Here is a 20,072-nt window from a genome sequence, read left to right as displayed (position 1 = left end):
CTCAAACTTTCAAAATATTTTGCCAATCCTCTCTCAGTTTATGACCTTGGTTCTTACTTAGCTAAGAAAACCAAAGCAACTAGAAAAGAACTATAATTGGAAAGACAATATTTAAAAACCATTTGTCTACTCAACTACAGATTTTTAAATAGACATACTTTTATTCTCATGAGCCTTTTGTTGTTTTTATTTGAAAACTCTAAAATGTATAGAAAACTTGCAAGTACAGTAAAAATAGCTTGTATTTTCATGAACTATTTGCCCATAAGCTGAGAACATGATGCACCAACCAAATAATTTAGTATTTTAGAATTCTTGCATAAAGACAAACCACAGGAATCACTAAATTAATACTAAGTCATTACCAATCTAATTCTCATACCCTCACATGTAAACTTGGTTCCCCAAATGTCCTTTAAAGCCCAGAAATAGCTTTCAGAATCATGCAATGCACTCAATTATCATGTCTCATTAGTGATTTTCAGAATGTAGCTGTTTCAGTCTTTCCTTAACTTTCATGAACTTGATACTTCTCAAATTAATGAGATTCAAGGCAGCCCACTTCAAAATATGCTCTTTGGCATATTGATTATTTTGAATTAAAGTTACTTAAGGAGAGATCCCCTGGAGGAGAGCAGGGCAACCCACTCCAATATTCTTGCCTGGAGAACCCTATGGACAGGGGAGCCTGGCAGGCTACAGTTCATGGGGTCGCAAATAGTTGGACACAACTGAAGCAGCTTAGCATGTACCCATGCAAGAAACTGCTGAGGCAAGAATACTCTGACCCTCTTTTGTCCCCCTTAAAGCAGGAAATTAACCTCTCATGTGAAAGGTACTCTCTCTGTACCAGGGGGTAGCAAGACATCCTTACCACCATAGATGCAGAATTTAGAGCCTATATAAACAAACTTTTACTTCTTTACTAATTTATTACCTCAAGTTTCAAATTCTATTTCTTGTCAATTCTTCACAAATCTATTGCTTCTTTGTCTAAAAGGGATAGCAGGTTCCTGCTTCAGTCACTTCTTTGGTTTCCATATCTATGGGATATCTGTAGGTATGATTTTTTTTCTTCTCTTAATCTGTCTTGTGTCAATTTAATTATTAGTCCAGACAAAAGGACACAAAAGGGGTGGGGAAAAATTCCCCCACCCAACAAAGGTTATAGGCCAATTGTCTTGTGGAACGGTCTTCAGTGGGGTTTATCTAATGTCTTCTTAAGAGCAGATTCAGGTTATGCATCTTTGAATAGATACTGCAGAAGTTATACTATGCTTTTTTTTTTGTTTCAGCCTATCAGGGGCACAAGATTTCAGTTTGTCCCATTACCAATAATGTTTGATCTCTTGACAAGGGTGATAACTGTTAGGCATCTCTTCTACAATATAATATATTCTGCCCTTTATAATAGATTGGTATTCTGTGGAGAGTTGCCTTGAAATTTTATAAACACACTGTTCTTTGCAAATCTTTCAATTTATTCTCATGCTTATTTTTATTATTTCAGAGCTTCTGGTTTCCCATTTTATTCAATGCATCATAATCCATTACTGCCATGTTTATTTTTGTGCTTAAATTATCTGAGAACAAGCTGGCTACTGTGTTCTTTGAACATTCTTTGAACATTTCCTTATTTTTTGAAATCAGCAGTGTCAGGCTCATCTTCAAGTGGGGTTGCCCTATGCTTGCATTCAGTCACTTCTCCATCAATCCCAGATTTCTTGGAGATGAGAATGGCATACAGAAGTCAAAATTTGTGAGGTAGATGCATACATAATCTGAGTTTCCATTAATGACTTCAAAATTAGTTAACTATCATTCTTCTTTATTCCCTTTATCTCCTCATACCTGTAACTCCATTCTCTGATACTAGCATCTATTACCTTTAATGTATTTGTTTAACTAATATCCCCATAGCCAACACACACCCTCTTTTCACCCTACTCTAGATTGGACACACTATGCCTAGCATCAACTACCACCCACCTGTGGAGAACTCTCCATCTTCTGCCCACGCTCCAACACCCGTTGCCAAATCATTCCACAGCACAGAAGACTCTGTACGTGCTCTGGGCTCCAGGCCCCTGCAAGGGCCTATCTGTTCCACCCCCATTTGGATCCCAGCCTCACCTCACATAGGTTCTATATCCCATATTGCAATGTCCTCCTCTTCTGCTGGGACTTCCCTTCCTCACTCCCCTTTGTCTCCAGTGTGAAGGCCTTCTTCACACCCCACAGCACTGAACCCTGCTTTGTGGAGCCATGACTCCTTTCCATTTAGTAAAGAATACTTCCCTGCTAGGCCCTACCTAATGGCCTTAAGACTGGATTGCTGAGGAAGGGAAAGGCAGAGATAGAAATGGTCAAAAAAAGAAAGAAAAGAAGGTGTAGAAGAAGAAGAAAAGAGGTAATCCTAATGATTTTAACACATTGAGATTGGTTTACTGGATCAGTTGTTTCATTGGCCCTTCTCTTTTTACCTTCGCTCAGATTGTCCTCCTTAAATGACTGTTATATAAAACTTAAGGACAATAGTAAGGATGATATTTCTTAAGCAGAATTTTCAATTAAAATATTATTATAAAATTTAATGACTGGGATATTGCCTAGAAAGTCATTCTCAACCATGCACTTCCCTGATTCCTTGATTAATATTGCATGGGGAAAAAAGGAGCGACTTAGAAAAATTCTTAAGGAATAGTTAGCAAAACAAATCTGATACTGTGATTTCTGTTTATTTCATTGTTAAAATGTGAAGCAAGTGAATCATCCCATTTCTGTAGTTTTAACGTTCCCGCTTGCAATTCCCATGTGGCCCTTAAGTTCCTCTTTTTGTTATCCCTTATCTTCTAGGCTTTTCTGAAACCATATTTATTTTACTAATGGTTAGGGTGGCCCTGCTCACACTAAATGCTATCTGCTTCTTTATTCTAGAACAGTGCTCTCCAACTGAGATATAAGGATAGTCATGTATACAATTTAAATTTTTTCTGGTAGCCACAATAAAAACATAAAAAGAAACAGGTAAAGTTGAATTAAAACTATATTTTACTTAACTCAATATACAAAAGTTATTATTATAGCATGTTAACAATACTAAACTACTGAGATATTTTGCACTCCTTTTCTCATATAAATCTTTGAGATCCACTACATATTTTAACATACACAACATCTCAATTTGGATGCTGGATTTCCATGTGAAATATCTGGGTTATATTGAGAGTTCATAAAACTATCATTTGAAAAATCAGATTCATACTTCCAAATTGGTTAAAACACACTTAAAAATATCCCAATATATGAAGTAAGTATCCATTTATAAAATTATAACCAAGCTAATTTAAACAAAATTATAACCACTTTCTTGATTTTACAAGTGATCAACAAATACACGTGGACAGTCTCTACTATATAAAATAGTGTAGACTTCATCACCTAGAAATAAGGAAGGACCCTGAGGGATGGGACAGGAAGGGAGGTGGGAGGTGGGTTCAGAATGTGGAACACTATGGCAAAAACCACTACAATACTGCAATTAGCCTCGAATTAAAATAAATAAATTTTTTAAATTTTTTTAAAAAGAAATAAGGAAGGTCTGAGTTTCAGCATGGTGTGGTGTTGATGAGAAAGCAGATATGAGTAACTTTGAAGAAATGCAATCCATCTGATTTGGAGGCAGATTAGATCTGGGGCTATGAGAATTTAAGAGGAAAGTCAAGAATAACTGGCATTACTCAGCTAATACAGTTTTGAACCGTGTTTCTCAAACCATTTAGTGTGAAGAAATTTTCTTGGGGAGATACTTAAAAACATATATCAATTTTCCTGTTCTTCACGCCACTCCCTTAGAGAGTCTAGCTTAGAAGTTCTACAGTGGGGCTTAGAAAACTGCATTTTATTTGATTCTGCTTCAGATACTTTCACATGAAACTCTGAGAAATACTGCCCTCCAGAGTTTGACTGCATTAAAAGCAGTTTTCAAACCAGTATTAAAAATATTTTCTAGCATTGATTTGGTGACGTTGAGCCAGCACCAGCATTCTTTTATTAATTGCCTGTTTTATTAATGATGTATGTCTATGGGGTCACACAGAGTCGGACGTGACTAAAGCAACTTAGGGCAGCAGCATGCCTGCAGTCATAATGCATAGAGTTTACAATCTTTCCAACAGGTTTGTTTAAACAGAGAGTGTTATTAGATCATTACAAACACAGGAAATGATAAACTGTCCAAGTGACTAGCTCAAAACAAATAAGTCTACAGCTATCCCTCCCTCAGGTTGTCAATGTTCAAATTGTGGCTACACTTCTATATAAAAATATTTTTCTGGCCTACAATAATAGAAGATCAAGAGAAGCAGTGCTTTTAACACACCACTGAAAGATTATTCCTCTGTTAAGAAAAACACTGTTAGTGTTTTGGTCATCTATATGTGATGTTACTTTCTGCTTTATATTGTTTTCTTTCCAAAAGTTTATAAACATATATCTTGCAAAATTAGATTTAAACTTGTATGATTTTTAAGTATTTATATTTTTATATAGCATTTTATATAGCATATGTGATAAATTTTATATCACATTTTATCATATTAATCATATTATCATATTTATCATTTTATCATTTGTCATTTTATCATTTATCATTATCATACCACATATTTATCATATTATCATATTACATTTTATATAGCATATGCGATATAGCATACTTGTGATACAAGTAATCTTGTATCACAGTTTTAAAATGCAATCCTAATTATTTAGAAAAATAGCAAGGCACTAAAGAAGGAAAAAACTGCATAAAACTTTAAGTATTTCTGCATATAGTATAATTTTATTACAGTTCTGCCAATGTTTCTAGATTATAATTTAAAGGGGAGAAATTGAGTATATGAGAACAAAATAAGTAAAAAGTGTCATCTGTGTCATGACAGTCAGTAATAGTCTGAGAAATTTTCTGAGACTTTGAAGGTGTTAACAGGTAACTTAGTATCAGACAAATTTGACAGCATCAACAAAACATCTGATAACTATTAATATTCTGTCATGGGCTTCCTAGATGACCGACCCTTACCTCTCATTAAAATAAAGTGGTAGTATTTAGAATAAAGTGGTCCATTTTGAAAGAAGTCAAATAAGATGTGACAAAAAAACCTCTGTAGACTACAGTGTAATTGGACTAGAGATTCTATGATACCCTATACAAAGCGCTGTTGTAAGATGTAACACAGATTTGCCAGGATCAAGAGATACACCCTTGCTCAACAGCTGGGCAGGAGAGACTGGCCCCAAATAGAACCAAATCACAAGCCCAGATGGGATGTCATGGCTGGAACATAAGCAAGTTCTTACAAAACACATTTCTAAAGGAAGTAGTAACTTTATTTTCCTCATGTCAGAAAACTCACTTCTCCAACCTGACAAGACCCATCAAAGACATACTTCAGACCCCTTTCACCCTTTTACTTGTCAGTTTTGTCTAGGCAACTATTAGAGTTCACCTCTTGTCTGACACCTTGAAACAAAAGCAGAGACTTCTCAGTTTTCATCACTTTTCATATACCTACAAGCTGATCTTCCCTGGTGGCTCAGCTGGTAAAGAATCCACCTGCAATGCAGGAGACCTGGGTTCAATCCCTGGGTTGGAAAGATCCCCTGGAGAAGGGAACAGGCTTTCCACTCCAGTATTCTTTTCTGGAGAATTCCATGGACTATATAGTACATGGGGTTGCAAAGAGTCAGACAAAGCTGAGTGACTTTCACTTTCACAAGTTGATCTAGTCCTAGAAAATCATTCTGTCTAGATTAACATCAGACTACTGTTGATTTAAGAATAGAGAATGTATTTTCTTCAGAGAGCTATCACAGAGAAAGTAGGAAATGGTGAAATCAACTTATTTTTGGTGCCTAGGAATATTGAAGAATACATCCTCTAGGTATGAAAAAGGATTGATTAAATTTTTATTGAAATTCATAAAGCTGAAAATATGTATAGAGGTGAATTCACAACTAGGTCCATTTAGAAATTATTTATTGTACCCCTTTAGGTCACTGGAGAGGAAGAGATGGAACTTGTTTCAGAATCCTTGCGTAAATAATTTTCTTAATTAACTCTATCTTTAACAATGTGTCACCAAACTTATTACATTCCTGTTCCAAAATTAATAATTACACATTAATACTAAGTTTGTTTACTATACCCAAAAATTGCAGAGTTAAGAATCCATTTAGGTATTTTTATATATAAATACCAGGATAAGTCAACCCAAATTGACTTTTTCAGTCAAGATACTTTAGCCCAGCCTTGACCAATCCACATAAACCGCTTTCTGTAAAAATTCATTATAAACTACTAATGTGTGTCACTTGTTACACACAAGTAAGTTTAACCTTACTTTGGCCACCTTATGCAAAGAGCCGACTCATTGGAAAAGACCCTGATGCTGAGAAAGATTGAAGGCAGGAGGAGAAGGGGACAACAGAGAATGAAATGATTGGATGGCATCATCGACTCAATGGACATGAGTTTGAGCAAACTCTTGGAGATGGTGAAGGACAGAGAAGCCTGGCATGCTGCAGTCCATGGGTCACAAAGAGTCGGACACAACTGAGTGACACAACAACAAAGTTTAGCCTTCAGGATACAAATATAGCACCCAGAGAGTCCACGCCTTTAAGAAATTCATAGTCCAGTGTATGCATGTTTGGGGAGGAGGGGGAGAGAGTAGAGGGTGGTCAAGCAACAGAAGAAATAGTAACTATATGTTATATTCTGACACAAATGTCTATAATGAGGTATCACAGATTTGAGACTGGTTCGTAGAGGTGGTTCAAATTCTGTGGAAATTATTTCCCAGAACTGAAAAGAGATTCCAGACAAAAAAAAATAACAGTTACAAACAGAAGTGCCAACTATTGCATGTTTTAGGAAATGCACACTGTTCGACTGTCAAGAGTACAGAAGGTCATGCAGGATAATAGGGATGATTAAGAACAGGAAGCTGAAAGCAGACAGCATACTACTGAGAGCCATGAGCACCATGCCAAGTGAACTGAATTTCATCCTTTGATGGTAAGATATGATTGAAGGCTTTAAATATGGGAACACTAGCTTAAATCATATAGTTCAGCCAAATTATGTGTGATAACTATTTAGAAAGTATGGTAACTGCTACCACAAAGAAACAGGCTTCAGTTCCACAATCTCTACCCCCACTTTATTTGTCTGTTTTTCATCTCTTAGTTCCATTTCCAAGGATAATAATAATTCTCAGCAAATTAGAAATAGAAGAAAACTTTCTCCACCTACAAAAAAGCATCCAAGGAAAACTCACAGATAACAGTATACCTAAATGTGAAAAAGCAAATATTTCTCATCTAAGAGCTACAATAAGGCAAGAATATCTTACCATTCTATTCAACATTGTACTAGATGGTGTAGCAAATGCAACAAAGTAAGAAAAATAAAAGTTATACATATTAAAAAGGAAGGAATAAAAGTACTTCTGTTCTCAGGTGGCATGGTCTTTTATATAAAAAATCATATGGGATAAAAAATAAATAGGAGCTTTTAAACCAGCAAGTTTACCATGTTTAGTATATTTATAAAACAGTAAAACAAATAAAATAGACAGACATAACATACCAGGAATTTAAAGATTCAATATTATCAAGATGAAAAGTTTTCTCAAGTTAATTCTAGATTTCACTCAACCTCAGTCAAAATTCTCATAGTTTTTTTTAAATAGAAACTGATAAACAAATTACAAAATTTATGTGGAAATTCAAATGGTCTAGAATAGATTAAACTATTTTGAAAAAGAAAACAGACAGGCATCTAATACTACATAATTTCTGTGCCTAGTATATAAAAGGTACACCATACATATTTGTTAAATAAATAACAAGTTCCCCTACATGTAACAAAGTCTTACCATAATCAAATCTCATGTTAACCTTTGGTAGGAAAAAATGAATTATGAAGATAGCAAATGATAATATCAGGTGAAGTAAAATATAAAAATAACTAACAGATCTTAAGTTCTATTGAGTTTGATGAGGACATATTCATCAAGTGTTAGATATCTTTGCCATTTTCAGATTAAACGCAAATTTTTTCATAGTTGAAAATTTCAACTCACCACTACACCTTTTCACAGCTACTATCATGTTATTTTCTCTTGTGAAGTGCTTAAAATGGCAGAACATAGAAGCACTTGAGCCATAACAGTAATTAAAGATATTAAGACAAAAATAAATCATTCCACACTAAAACCTCTAAGCCTAAAAAACCTGTGACAGATAAAACAATGAGTAACCTTAGGAGAAATGTATTGCTTTACATACTGAAAACTAAACCTAATTGCCTCATAAATAACTAATAAAAATATGCAAGCGATAATCTGAGGCCTAAATTAAAGTTGTTAAACTGATTATGCTGAGATAAACAGGTGTCCATATGAACTTAATTTTGAGAAACACAATTTCTCCACTTTTATTTTATTTAGCAAGATTTTCATTGTGCCTATCTGCTACAAGTCTGATAATTTCAGCCAGCAGATTATTGCATATAATTTTATTAATGATTTAGAAATTCTCCATGTAGCTAAAAAGACATACTTATTGCTGATTTCAGCCTACCAGTGGTTCCCAATGAGGCAAACTGCTTTGACTTCCAGGAGGGGTCAACAATAGGCTAAAAAGTATGTGTTCTTAAATTATCCAGGTGTGTAACCACCATTCCAAATAATATATAAAATGTTTCCCTCACTCCATAAAATTCAACTTTACCCTTTAAATCGTTATTCCTACTCTTCCCCAACCACTCACTGACTATCATCATAGACCGCTTTTGCTAGTTCACATATACTTTATGAAAATTCCATTTCACACTATATTGTGTGTATATTATGTGTGTGTCTCCAGCTTCTTTCACTGTCTCTGCTACTAAATATATCTCGAGTGTATTTCCTTTTTTATTGCTGGGTACTATTTCATTGTTTGAATACATCACAACTGTGTTTATCCATTTTTCTACAGTTGGGTTGTTCTCTGTTTTATTTTATTTGCTATTATATATACTGCATTTATGAAATCTTTATACAAGTGTTTTTGTGGACATAACTCTAATTTATTTCCTTGGGAAATATCTAGGAATAGAAATGTTAGACTATAGAGTTGATTCATGCTTAAATTTGTAAGAAATCACTATATAATTTTGAAACTTTAATAAACTAGATGTAGTATTTTACTCTCTCACCAGCAACCTGTAAGAATTTGTATTGTTTCACATTCTTATAAAAATTTTGCATTTTTGATCTCTTCTATTTTGACTATTCTATTAGATGTAGTATCTTGTTTTGTGTGCGTGTGTGCATTTTGTTCTGAATGGATATTTTTCTTTCCCAAGAGAAATGAAATCAACAACTTTTAGTATTTTGTGTACTTATACAATACGGAGAGCAGACGATACCATCACCTCAGGCAATATCCTGTCTTACCTAGAATTTTTATAGATTATGACTCAGAGATTAATCTCAAGTAGTTTTGACTAACTGGAACTTTTTTAAAAGTATTAAAAAAATACTGCAAATCCCTAATGTTTTATGTGCTTTATAATTTAGCATACTCAACTAGAACATATTCTAAAAGTGTGAAAATGTCTTTACCTTGTGCTTTGATAAAACTCAGATAGAACAACACATGTATATAAGATGTCAGCGCATACAATTTATTCATCTTCTATAACTGCTAATTAATTTGTATTCACTGATCACTGTTACAATCCTAAATAGTTCAAAATCTTTACTAAAAAGAGTGAAGTGCTTCTTCTGAAAAATATTCTCACCACCTGGAAAGGATTTTTCCCCTATTTCAAGAAGCCTAAGAAAAGAGTTCTAACAATTCAATGTGTCCCTTTTAGCACAAAATCGAAACCAAAATAGATGCAATTAAATATTATCTATCTTTTCCCTCTCCCTTTGCCTGATATCTGATAGAAATTTAATTTTCTGAAACAAACCAATCATAAGCAAGATAAGAGAAGCTTGGCAAATAGATAAATGACAATAACAGCACAATACCATCAACAACAAAGCTAATGTTATCACCATATTAAGGAGCAAGTTAAAGCTACTTCCCTTAGAAAATATACGGACTAAAGAAAGAAGAGAGGACCTGAAAACCACATGTTTACAAGAGATAATCTGATGGTTGTATGTAGATTTATACACATAGTTACTATATGTATTAAAATAATTTTACAGTAGAAGAAGAAAGAAGGTCAAGAGTAAGAATGAGGGATAAAGTAACTCAATTTTAAAAAGCTTTATAAGAAAAAAAGTTGATTTTAAAAGGCATAAAGTACAAAACAAATACAATTTTGAGGGGAGGGAATAAAGAAATTGTACCAGACTATACTTAGTTTTACCATGGTTACCTCAGATTCAGCATATTTAATATCATACCTTTGATTCTCTAAGTTCTCATCCTAATGTACAACTGACCATACCACTACATATTTCAATCCCAGAAACAGCACCATCATCAAGATATCATCCAACCTGGAGAACACACTTATATTCTGACTCTCCTTGTCTAAGTAGCAGAATCACATCACCTTCTATATGTCTTCTGCCGTGTGATTGCCATTGTCATTGTTTTAGGCCCTCTTCATCTTCCTCTTGTAACTATGTTTCTCACCTAGTTTCCCTATATTTCATTTTGACTTTCATATTGCAATCAGAATTCATTTACAAATAAAATCTAAATAAATCAGTCTTCTGTCTAAAATAATTTGATTATACACCATCACATATAAGATAGCTGATAAGATAGTTTAAGATCACAGTTTAAAATTCAAGGATCTTTATGAATTAGCTTCTACTAATCTCTCTATACACAAACATATAAATAATCATTTATATACAATAATTGGCAGCATTATTTCCTGCTGAACCTTCATTCATACCCTAAACTCATGTTACACTGAGCCACTTTAACTTCCCTTTCTTGTACCTCATTGGCTTTCTTTTTTTTTTTTTTTTCCCATTTATTTTTATTAGTTGGAGGCTAATTACTTTACAATATTGTAGTGGTTTTTGTCATACATTGACATGAATCAGCCATGGATTTACATGTATTCCCCATCCCGATTGGCTTTCATATATTGTTGAATTTACTGAAACTCTCTTCAAATTACTTATGCACCTTCTTTTCCCATCTACTTCTTTATGTAGCTAGGCAGCTCATAGTCATCCTCAACACCTAGTTCAAGGGTAATCTCTGGAAAGTCTTTCTTTACAGGCTTTGCCCTCCTCTGTATTCCAATACTCTCATACTACCTTTGAGCTATCTTATGCTGGTTCCTTTGAAAGTCTAAGTCAGACACTATTTACATTCATTTAAAAAAAAAAAAAAAAGCCTATTTTAGCTGTACAGTTTAGTAACTTTGAGTTATTCTGCATTCTGGCTCAGTTCAGTCGCTCCGTCACGTCCAACTCTTTGCAACTCCATAGACTGCAGCACACCAGGCCTCCCTGTCCATCACCAACTCCCGGAGTTTACCCAAACTCATGTCCATTTAGTCAGTGATGCCAGCAAATCATCTAATCCTCTGTCATCCCCTTCTCCTCCCGCCTTCAATCTTTCCCAGCATCAGGGTCTTTTCAAATGAGTCAGTTTTTCGCATCAGGTGGCCCAAGTATTGGAGTTTCAGCTCCAACATCAGCCCTTCCAATGAATATTCAGGACTGATTTCCTTTAGAATGGACTGGTTGGATCTCCTTGCAGTCCAAGGGACTCTCAAGAGTCTTCTCCAACACCACAGTTCAAAAGCATCAATTCTTCAGCACTCAGCTTTCTTTATAGTCCAACTCTCACATCCATACATGACCACTGGAAAAACCATAGCCTTGACCAGATGGACTTTTGTTGGCAAAATGATGTCTCTGCTTTTCAATATGCTATCTAGGCTGGTCATAACTTTCCTTCCAAGGAGTAAGCATCTTTTAATTTCATGGCTGCAGTCACCATCTGCAGTGATTTTGGAGCCCAAAAAAATAAAGTCTGACACTGTTTCCACTGTCTCCCCATCCAACATCATAGCTTTCTGCCATAAGGGTGGTAAAAACTGCATGTCTAAGGTTACTGGTATTTCTCCTGGCAATCTTGATTCTAGCTTCTGCCTCATCCAGGCCAGCATTTCTCATGACATACTCTGTAAATAAGTTAAATAATCAGGGTGACAATATACAGCCTTGACGTACTCCTTTCCTGATTTGGAACCAGTCTGTTGTTCCATGTCCAATTCTAACTGTTGCTTCTTGACCTGCATACAGATTTCCCAGGAGGCAGGTAATGTGATCTGGTATTCCCATCTCTTGAAGAATTTCCCACAGTTTGTTGTGGTCCACATAGTCAAAAGTTTTGGCATAGTCAATAAAGCAGAGAAGTAGGGCTTCCCTGATAGCTCAGTTGGTAAAGAATCCGCCTGCAATGCAGGAGACCCTGGTTTGATTCCTGGGTCAGGAAGATCCGCTGGAGAATGGATAGGCTACCCACTCCAGTATTCTTGGGCTTCCCTTGTGGCTCAGCTAGTAAAGAATCCGCATGCAATGTGGGAGACCTGGGTTTGATCCATGGGTTGGGAAGATCCCCTGGAGAAGGGAAAAGCTACCCACTCCAGTATTCTGGCCTGGAGAATTCCCTGGACTGTATAAATCCATAGGGTCACAAAGAGTTGGACACGACTGAATCACTTTCACTTTCCCTTCCACTTCACTAAAGCAGAAGTAGATGTTTTTTCTGGAACTTTTGCTTTCTTGATGATCCAACAGATGTTGGCAATTTGATCTTTGGTTCCTCTACCTTTTCTAAGTCCAGCTTGAACATCTGGAAGTTCATGGTTCATGTACTGTTAAAGTCTGGCTTGAAGAACTTTAAGCATTACCCTGCTAGTGTGTAAGATGAGTGTAATTGTGCAGTAGTTTGAACATTCTTTGGCATTGCCCTTCTTTGGGATTGAAATGAAAACTGACCTTTCCAGTCCTGTGGCCACTGCTGAGTTTCCAAATTTGCCATATTGAGTGCAGCACTATCACAGCATCATCTTTCAGGATTTGAAATAGCTCAACTGGAATTCCATCACCTCCACTAGCTTTGTTCGCAGTAATGCTTCCTAAGGCCCACTTGACTTCACATTCCAGGGTGTCTGGCTCTGGGTGAGTGATCACACCATCATGGTTATCTAGGGCATGAAGATCTTTTTTGTATAGATCTTCTGTGTATTCTTGCCACATCTTCTTAATATCTTTTGCTTCTGTTAGGTCTATACCGTTTCTGTCCTTTATTGTGCCGATCTTTGCATGAAATGTTCCCATGGTATCACCATTTTCTTGAAGAGATCTCTAGTCTTTCCCTTCTATTGTTTTCCTCCATTTCTTTGCATTGATCACTTAGGAAGGCTTTCTTGTCTCCCTGTGCTATTCTGTGGAACTCTACATTCAAATGGGTATATCTTTCCTTTTCTCCTTTGCCTTTAGCTTCTCTTCTTTTCTCAGCTATTTGTAAGGCCTCCTCAGACAACCTGTTTTGCCTTTTTGCTTTTGCATTCTGTCTAGCATATCTAAATTTCAGCTCTTCAAGGGAATGTATGGATATATCACTGTGGTTTTAGTTTACATTTCCCTAATGAATAATGAAGTTGACAACATTTTATGTTCTTACTCTTCAACTGCCCATCTTCTCTGTTGAAGTGTCTGTTTAAAACATTTATTGTTTTGTTAAATTGCTTTGGTTCACTTTGTATTATAGAATTGTAAAATTATACAATATGAATACACACAAATATATAATCTTACAGCTCCATTATACATATGTGTATGTGTATGCATTTTCATACATATATACATGTGTACTATGTATGTGCATGTTTATATGCATGTACAATATTCTGAACATTAGTATTTTTAATGCAATTTGTACTCCAGACTGTGGGTAGACTTCTCATTTTTAAAAAGTTCTTCTGAAAATAGAAGTTTTAAATTTTGACCAAATTCAATTTTAACAAATGTTTTTATCATTCATACTTTTTGCTTCCTTTCTAAGAAATCTTTGTATGACTCAGGTTTCCAAATTTTATCCCCTACATTTCCATCTAGAAATTTTGTAGTTTTGTTTCTATGATACATTTCAACTTTATACATTGTGATATAAACTTCATTTTTGTTTGAAATTATTAATTGTCCCATTTGTTGAAACACTATTCTCTCTCCCATCAAACTACCCTGAATCTTTGCTGAAAGTCATTAGGCCACATACCTGTGAGTGGCATGTGAGTATATTTCTGGACTATCCCTGTTTCAGTTATATATTTGCACATTCTTCAACAAACACCTCACTCTTTTTAGTACTCTAGCATTATAGTAAATCTTGAAATGAGGTAGTATCATCCTACTCTTTCATTTTTAAAATTGTTTTGATCACTCTATGTTCCTTGAATTTCCATATATATATAATAGTTTCAGCTTGTCCATTTGCAGAAAATACAGACTTTTGAAATTTTGGCTGGGTTAAATTTCAACCTATAGATAAATTTAGAATGAAAACAATTTCTTTCAGCATATTTTGTAGGTTTCAGTGTACAAATATTGCACTTGGATTTTTTCAAAAACATATTTATATGTTATTGTTAATGGTATCTAATTTCAAGTGTACATTGTTTAAATATAGGAAAATAAGTTCTGTATATTACTTTGAATCTGAGACTGATAATATTCTTTTATCAGATCTAATTGTTTTTACATATATTGAGATTTCCCACACACAGAGTAATGCCATCAGAAATGAAAACTATTTCTAATATGTATAAATTTTACCTACTTACCTATTTGGAACTCATATAATATTTCCTATTTTAATATACAGGATTGTATCCAACTCACCAGGCCAGGCTGATTTCTTAGTCACCATTGGACAACAAAGATCCATCTAGTCAAAGTTATGGTTTTTCCAGTAGTCATGTATGGACGTGAGAATTGGCCTATAAAGAAAGCTGAGCGCCAAAGAATTGATGTTTCTGAACTGTTGTGTTGAGGAAGACTCTTGAGAGTCCCTTGGACTTCAAGGAGATCCAACCAGTCAATCCTAAAGGAAATCGGTCCTAAATATTCAATGGAAAGACTGATGCTGAAGCTGAAACTCCAATACTTTGGCCACCTGGTGTGAAGAACTGACTCCTTGGAAAAGACCCTGATGCTGGGAAAGATTGAGGGCAGGAGGAGAGGGGGACGACAGAGGATGAGATGGTTGGATGGCATCACCGACTCCACAGACATGAGTTTGAGTAAGCTCCTGGAGTTGGTGATGGACAGGGAAGCGTGGCGTCCTGCAGTTCATGAGGTCGCAAAAAGTCGGACACGACTGAGCGACTGAACTGATTACACAGAATAACTGAACATTCCTTCCTGGAAAGTTCAGGGCAAAAGCAGTACTGAGTGATTCTGCCCTTCCCCATGTTAGATTTGGCTTTAATAATTTGCTATTTCTGATTAATATATTCCAGTTGAAAGAAGCTAGGGGTCCTCGCCCTTAATAAATCACTCTACCAAGCAGGTTCCATGCCTAGATGGCCAGCCCGTCGACAGCCCGGATTTCAGAAAGGGTAGCGTGGACCACTTCAGTCCCTAGAGGCTAAAACTCACCTGACCGTGCGGAAGTACATCTGCTGCCGCATGGCATCCAGTTGCCCCTCAGCTCTTCTTGAGTCACTCTCACACCTCATGGTTCAGTTCCGCTCCAACTTCACGCGAATGAAGCGGCCCTCTCGAAGAGCTGAATAAATGGTTCCTGAGCCCTCTCGGCCCCGGACCTATTAGCATAAGCGGCCGCTCAGCCTTGGCAGTCTCGCTGCTCACTCAGGGCCCGGCTCGCATGGGCGGTTCAGTCGCCGTGTCTCGAGGCATGCTGGGAAATGAAGTCCGTGTCGCGTGACCGTAGTCCAAGTGGCACGTGACGTGAGGAGGGTTCCTGGGAATTACGCTCTGTCTCCTGAGATCTTCGGACGCTCAGAACCAGAGGAATTCAGAGAAAAAGGTATTTCCTGGTGTTGGGGTTATTTGATGCATGCCAATAGATCTTCTGGATTGTTTACCAACTTTTTAATTTCACAAACAGCCCATTTATTGAATATACAATCATTGTGGGCCAGATCCAGTACTTGAGGTTGAGGAATAAAGATAGTTCCTGTCCTCAGGTTTACAGACACTGGAGAACACAGACAGGCATGCAAACTGTTACAGTACACCATGGGACTAAGCACTAGATGCTAAGGAAGGAAGTTCCTGGATTTAGGGGATAGGGAAAGTTTCCTGTAGGAGATATAGGGGAACCGACCGGAAGAGACCCGGAGAAAATCCCTTTCCAGTCCGGCTTAGCCAGACTGAAGCAGCAGCACGAGCCAAGTCTGAGAGGAGAGAGAACTTTGAAGGAGTCATTGCTTCCAATGTGTTGGGTAGCATTTTCGTGTAATTGAACCCCAAAGAGCAGAGATGATGGTCATGGTGGGAAGCCAGGCAGTAGACAGAAGTGAGGAAGAGGAGGCAGGTGCCAAGATCACATTGGGCCTCAGACACTGTGTTAAGCCGTTTTGTCTTTATCCTAGGAAGAGTGGGAAGCTGGTGATGATTTTAGGGAGGGATATCACAGGATTAGATGTTTCCAAGATGATACACACCTTTTTAACATATTTAGATTTTATTTTATATATTCTTAAATATTTTGTAGACTTCTTCCTATACTCCTTACTATTTCTCACAACTCATTCTAAAGTGGAGTAATATGAATACCCTCTACTCTTCACTAGATTCACCATTTATACATTTATATATATGTATATACTTATATATTATTTTATTCAACTGCATATTAGTAGACGTTATTTTTTTAAGTGGTTTTGCTGCTGCTGCTAAGTCACTTCAGTCATGTCTGACTCTGTGTGACCCCATAGACGGCAGCCCACCAGGCTCTCCCGTCCCTGGGATTCTCCAGGCAAGAATACTGGAGTGGGTTGCCATTTCCTTCTCTAATGCATGAAAGTGAAAAATGAAAGTGAAGTCGCTGAGTCATGTCTGACTCTTAGCGACCCCATGGACTGCAGCCCACCGGGCTCCTCCGTCCATGGGATTTTCCAGGCAAGAGTACTAGAGTGGGGTGCCATTGCCTTCTCCTAGGTATACCCAAAAATTGAACAGAAAGTTCCCACATGGCCTTTAATTTCACACACCTACATGCTGTTATTCACATCTTGCATCAGTGTGATACATTTGTTACAATTCACGTGCATTGTGTTTCCTACAGTTTTAATGAATATCATGGTATGTATCCACCATTAGGATACAGAATAGTTCTGCTCTCCTAAAAAGCCCTGTGTTCCACCTATTCATCCCTGTTTCCCTCCAAACCCTTGGCACTTAGTTTCCCCCATTGGCTGTCACTTTCCTTACAGTGTTGAATAGAGCTGATGAGTGGATGTCTTGTTTTATTTCTGATCATAGGGCTAAAGCACTCACCATTAAGCATGAAATTATATGTGATTTTAATGCTTGCCCTGAACAGATTTAGAAATTTCCCTCTGGTTCTTGTTTTATGAGAATTTTTTGTTATGAATGGATACTGGATTTCATTAAATGCTTTCAACATGTATTAAGATGATGTTTATTGATATAATCATACTTTTTTCTCCTTTATTATTTTAATGTGGTCAGTTACACTGATGCATTTTTAAATTGGCAAACTGCTATTTTAGTTCTGCTAAAACTACAGCAGTCCTAATGTATTATTATTTTTTATATTGCTGTATTTTATTTGCTAAGTCTTTTGTTAGTCTGTTTTTGTGTAAATTAGTGGTGGATATCAGTATTTAGTTGTTTTTTGGTTTTTTTTCCCTTGAAATATCTTTGTCTGGTTTGGGTACAATAATGCTTGCCCCATAAAATGAGTTTGGATATGTTCCTTCCTTGTTGTTTTTCTAAAAGATTTAATGAAGGATTGCTCTTTTTTCTTCCTTAAATGTCTGATGGATTTGACCAATGATGCTTTCTAAAACCAGAATGTTCTTTGTGGAAAGGTTTTAAATTGCTAATATATTAAAGTGATATAGGGCTATTAAGATGTATTACATCCTCTAGCATCAAGTTTTTTTTTTTTTTTTTATCAGTTGGAGGCTAATTACTTCACAACATTTCAGTGGGTTTTGTCATACATTGATATGAATCAGCCATAGAGTTACACGTATTCCCCATCCCAATCCCCCCTCCCACCTCCCTCTCCACCCGATTCCTCTGGGTCTTCCCAGTGCACCAGGCCGGAGCACTTGTCTCATGCATCCCACCTGGGCTGGTGATCTGTTTCACCATAGATAATATACATGCTGTTCTTTCGAAACATCCCACCCTCCCCTTCTCCCACAGAGTCCAAAAGTCTGTTCTGTACTTCTGTGTCTCTTTTTCTGTTTTGCATATAGGGTTATCATTACCATCTTTCTAAATTCCATATATATGTGTTAGTATGCTGTAATGTTCTTTATCTTTCTGGCTTACTTCACTCTGTATAATGGGCTCCAGTTTCATCCATCTCATTAGAACTGATTCAAATGAATTCTTTTTAACAGCTGAGTAATATTCCATGGTGTATATGTACCACAGCTTCCTTATCCATTCGTCTGCTGATGGGCATCTAGGTTGCTTCCATGTCCTGGCTATTATAAACAGTGCTAGCATCAAGTTTTAAATGTGTGCTTTCAAGGAATTTTTGTAATTCACATAAGATGTCAAATTTATTTGCATATATTTATTTGATGTTATTAAGTTATGTAGCACTTGTGCTGATGACTCTTCTTTAATTCCTGTTATTTGGTAATTTTGTCTTCTCTCTTTTTTATTTACTTTAATCAGTACAACCTGAGTGTTTTCTTTTTAATTTTGTAGATCATTTTAGAAAAACTGCTTTCAGTTTTAATGATTTTTCTCTGTATTATTTCTTATTTTAATGATCTTTCTCTTTCTTATTTATTTTTTTCTGTTTACCTTAGTCTTACTTTTTGTTTTCCTAACTTTTTCAGGGGTAGAAGTCTCAATCATTGATTTTAGACTTTTCCTTGTATTTGATATAAGCATTTAAACATATAAATATCTGTGTAAGAACTGTATTGATTATGAATGCAAATTTTGGTTTTTTTCATTTTCATTCAGTTTATAATATTTTATAATTTTTTATAATTATAATTTATAATTTATAAAATTTTTTATAATTTTTCTTTGCTATCCTCCTTGACCTGTGTGTGGGTTATTGAGAAGTGTATTATTTAATGCTTGTAGTAATTATTTCACACATAGGATCCATTTTTTGTTTTTCCATAATGGAAAACTAGCTCATGGTCAATCTAGCTCAAGGTATTTCATCATGCAGAAGACGTTTTTAAATGACTTTCCAATGTTTGGAGTATTTGCCATAATTCTTTTGTGTACTATCCCTACCCTTTAGAAAGGAGCCAGAACATCAGTTTCTCAGCCTTTCTTACATCTAGAACAAAAACCTAGGTTTACTAGAGGGAGGTGCCAGTGTATGACCTTGATTCAGAAGAAAGCTATCTGAAGAAGTAGAGGCATGAAGAAATTAGTTTTTTCTAATGATGTTGGTGAGGTAAAGCGTTAACATAAAGCGTTTGAGGTGGAGTGGCTAGGGTTCTGATGTTCATGGTTCAGTTTCAGCGGTGTGGTTTTAGTGTTTTCTTTAGATAAATGACCTCTGAATCTTATACTTTGCTCTTCCCTGTTCCCTGAGATTTTGTAAGGTTGTTTTTAGGTAAATTGCTTTTCCATTTGAATTAATTAAGGTGGCTTCTGTTACTTTGAAAAGGAATTTTGACTGACAAAGAGGTGATTATTTTTCTAAATAATTTGCAAGTAAGTAAATCAACTTTTAATCAGAAATATGTAACACTTTGCCTACACTTCAGGACAGACAAGAACAGTGTTTGTATACAGAGTGATTATTGAGTAAATATA

General features: G+C 36.0%; 1 protein-coding gene across 1 annotated transcript in view; it reads left to right on the top strand.

Moving 5' to 3' along the window:
• Nucleotides 1-16,074: 16,074 nt before the first annotated feature.
• GDPD4 (glycerophosphodiester phosphodiesterase domain containing 4) overlaps nucleotides 16,075-20,072 on the top strand; it is a 165,945-nt gene continuing 161,947 nt past the window's right edge. Inside the window, exon 1 of the mRNA XM_043481911.1 lies at nucleotides 16,075-16,101. The gene's annotated coding sequence lies outside the window, so the exon portion shown is untranslated. The remainder of the gene's footprint in view (nucleotides 16,102-20,072) is intronic.

Source organism: Cervus canadensis, chromosome 11, assembly GCF_019320065.1.
Source record: "Cervus canadensis isolate Bull #8, Minnesota chromosome 11, ASM1932006v1, whole genome shotgun sequence".
In the NCBI taxonomy this organism is placed as follows: Eukaryota; Metazoa; Chordata; class Mammalia; order Artiodactyla; family Cervidae; genus Cervus; species Cervus canadensis.
The sequence above is the reverse complement of the archived record's forward strand: the minus strand, read 5'-3'. Positions and strand labels throughout refer to the sequence as shown.